Below are 4,378 nucleotides of genomic sequence, written 5' to 3' on the forward strand. Positions count from 1 at the left end.
AATTAGTATTTAATTTTTTTTAGCAGGAGTTCTTTAATAGAATCTAACCTCTTCCAATTCTGTTGTGGTGCCATAAAATTCAGTCTAAATTGTGGCACCAGAAAATTCATCATAAGTTTGCATATCTTTTCTATTCAGATGTCTTCAGAGCTAAGAAACATCTGTACAGACTGTACCTATATCAAAACAGACTGCAGGCTCACAGACTAGGTACGGCTGGTGATTTCGTGCTGAGCAAGGGCAAAAATGTTCCAGTTTATTGCTGCTGAGATTCTGGAGTCTGCTTCTACCTTAATTCTCAGATCAATAATAATTTTCATGAATATCCAGTTATGTTGCAGAGTAAACTGAATTAGGCCATATTGACCCTGAGATGAGCTCAGCTGGTTAGAGCATTGGTTGGTTAGGTGTTAAGAAGACCAAGGCTGTGGGTCTGATTCCCTACAGACCACTCTCTCAAGAGTTAGACTCAAGAGCCCTTGAGGGTTCATTCCAATTCAGAATGCTCTGTAGTTCTTTCTGAGTTTGCACCTAAATATTGTTAAAACAGCAGCATATGAGGAACAACTTGCATTGTAAGTGAGACATTAAAATGGCAGGAAAACACAGTAATATTGGAAATAGTAATTATAAAAAAAAAATTAATAATAAAAAAAAAAAATCTACCTGAAACTGAGCATGGTAAGAAAGCTGGATTTGCTTTAAAAGAGGTGAAGCTTACTGTTTTGTATGTTTGCATGAACACTGTTGTTTAGCACTTTTGGTTATTCTCTGATGAAATTTTTGCACTCTTCAAAAAAGTCTATGGTATATAGTGTATTGTTTTAGCCATTAAAATAATTTGGAAAGTCTCATTGACAGTGCATGTAGAGAATTGAAGTCTTGCATCATAAAACTACATTTGACTGTGTGCTTCAATTGTTGGGAATATGTCTATAAATTAATGCAAGCTATGTTTTCAAGATATGAAACCATTTTGTAGACAGCTTGAGGCACTAAATATGTCAATTGTATTTGTAAGAAATAAAGATAATTTCTGAATTGTCAGCTCCAAGGAACATAGAACTTTCAATGGAAAAGGAAATGCAGATTTTGCTTTCTTTACTTCAGAAACTGAGATAATTTGGTTTTAATCTTTTATAAGAATGTTTGGAGTATTCCACCTGACCTGCTGAATCTGGCAGTGATTAGTGCTCATGTGCATTTCTGAAGACTGAATGTCTGGGGTTGTAAAGTTGTCCAGAGGCTGTTGCCTTAAATCAGGGCAAACCCACTAGCACACTTAGAAACATAGTTGTTTGCATTATCTGTATTTGCTTACCTATAAATAGTGGAATTGGAAAGAATGGAAAAATTGGAAGAATGACAAAAATTACTTTGAAAAACTTTAAAATACTCTGAAGGCATTATTATTATTATTAATAATATTCAGTAGGCCTATCTAAGTACAAAAAAATCATAAAGGGAGATAAGAGGGGAGTAAATAACCCATTTACTAATTTAAAAGTAAATTCATCCTAAACTGAAATTATGCCATATATTGTGCAGATTGTTCAAAACTTTTAATGCTGTCAAATACAGAAGATGTTTGCTATATTTTTACAAAGCAATATTGTTACTTTGAAGTGTCTGTCTCTGCTCAATATGCATTTGAATAGAAGTACCACTGGAATTAATAAATTAGATAAATTATGATCCCTCTTTGCTATTGTAACATAACATACATTTTTCTTACTTACTTGTATGCAATTGAAACTGAATTTTTGATATAATAGAAAATACTACTTAGAATTGACTAGGCCATATGCATGTCTTTTCTACTAAAAAAAGAGAAAATAGAGTTTTGTGATCATATCAAAGATTCCTTTTGAATTGTATCAGTTCTAAGGTTTTATGCCATTAAACTAAAAAAAAAAATTTAAAAATCTATATATTACTATTGGGTAGCTAGAATTTATACCATTTTTTACCTAATGACAATAAATGTCTGGCTTCAAATTCTAAATTTGTGAATTCATTGTTTTTAATATGCAACTTTCAATGTCATCAATTTAGGAGACTTGTGTACCTTGATCAAAACTCAAGTGTGCCAAACTAATCATGTTCCCACATCACGTTTTAAATTCTGTGAGATCTGTCTGGTAGTTGTATCACTGAGGTCCTATCCTTCAAAATATTTAAAAACATCTCTATGAGATGAAATACTGCTAAATAGGGAGAGTAGGTCAGGAAATAAATTAATATTTTTCTATCCTCTAATTGTTAGACCACTTTCTATCATCCAGATAACTTAGGAAGGATTGTCTCCTGCATTCATATAATTAGTTAAATGAGGACTCTTCCTGGCTGTATCCAGAACATCAAATACCTCCATTGTCTTACTATGTGCTTCCCCATGATGTGCAAGGGTTTTGTAGCAGAAATTACTAATTAACTTCTTTTGAAAGGTTTAACATTTTGCTGTTGTGCCTTTGGTTTTGGGTGGTGTTGGGGGAGGCCTGAGGAGAGGGAACATGGTGGGATTGTTAATTTTGTTTTTTTTTCTGATTGTGCATTTCTTCTTCTCTACACATGTGCAAGATAAACATAAGCTGGTTGCAAACTGTGGCTATAAAACTGCATCTGTGGTTTAACACTATACTGTCTCCTGAGAAAATTTTCAACATTTTGGCATAACTACATTGATATTTTGCTATATTCAATTACTTGTTGGGAAAAGCAACATGCATACATAATTCATATGCAACATGCATATAATTCATCTGCACAAATGGTATGTAAGCTGTTCATGAAGCTATAAGTCATAAATGTGAATGACACTGCATTTTGTCTCACAGGATCTCTAACAGGCAAAGATTTAAGGAAGCAAATTAGCAGGTTACTGAACAGAGACATCTCTAACTGTTTTTTCTTTGTTAATGTAGTATTTTCAAATTAATATACTGTATTTTAAAATAATGGGTTGGAAAAATAAATAGCTAAACAAATTGAAAAGACCACTATAGATCTTAATAGTTGAAGGGAAATTACTATGGAAGTTAATGCTGTTGTGGGACTTCAGGGGTTTCTCCAAGTTAGGAAATCGTATTGCAGTTTTTGTAGTAAGTGGAAGTAAAAAGCATGGTTTTCAATCTACGTTAATATATATGTATATTGACATTATGCAGAAAAGGCAGCAAAATACATTTAATTGAGGAACTGGTACCAACTGAAGACATATTTCAAGGAGCAGTCTGACTCAAACCCTGAATTTTCTAATGTGCCCATCATTATGTTTAGCCTAGCTTGCACACTGCTGTGTAGACAAAAATTCTTTTTGAAAAGGAAACAGAAAGAAAAGATCATCCTATCCAGCCCCCTTCACTGAGCCTTGTTCTCTTTGTAACACCAGATCAGGCGTCTCCTGAATACATATATATATATATATATATACATATATATATATGTGTGTGTGTATGTATGTATGTGTGTGTGTGTGTGTATATGTATATGTAAATATAAATATATATAAATATATATATATATATATATGAGTGATTAAGATGGAAAAAGAAATGTTTTTACTGTTTTTCTTAAATTATAGACAAATAATTCATGTAAAGCTTATTTTAAACACTAGATAATTTGGGTCAAAATACCACATGTACTAAATGAAAATCTCAGAAGTTTTACAGCAGTAAAATGAAATTCTAAGTAAAGATAATACATGCTTTTTCCCTTTGCGATTGTGAACACATAACAAACTGCCTTTATGCCAGTGATCTGTGTTAATGGGCATGTTTAACATGTATACCTCTTCTTCAGAAGAAAAGCAGGAAACTAAAGAATCATTACATTGTCAGCAGAATACAGTCACAGTTTCTGAATGAGTGAATTAAAGAAAGCCCATTCCACCTTCTCCAAAGAGAGCCACAAATACATACCAAATAAGATGACAACACATTAAAATTTGATATAATAAAATTTGTACTGCAATTGCACTCTTGTTGATTGAGCAAAACCTTAAAGAAAAACCTTAATGGATGTGCATATAACAATGAAGCTATGAATTTAAAGTAAATACAATGAATTATAAAATCAGCTATCTTTATATATCTCTTCTTCTGCCTGCATATCTCTGCTTAAGTGTCCACAGGAGCCTTGAAAATACTTTTTGACTTCAATAGAGAAGTAGTATTTGGAAGGAAGTGCAGAACCTTATTTTCATAGCACTGATCTTAAATACAACCATGGAAAAAAAAAGCATGTGGTTTGAGCTTTGATTATGCTACAGGTATGCAGGTTAGATCAGTTATGGAGAGCTGCTCTGAGGAATGTTATTTTGTTATTGATTATGGTCTGTTCTAATAGAATTCAATGTTCTTTTCCTTCCAATTTA

Source organism: Passer domesticus, chromosome Z (genome assembly GCF_036417665.1).
Source record: "Passer domesticus isolate bPasDom1 chromosome Z, bPasDom1.hap1, whole genome shotgun sequence".
NCBI classification, from domain to species: Eukaryota; Metazoa; Chordata; class Aves; order Passeriformes; family Passeridae; genus Passer; species Passer domesticus.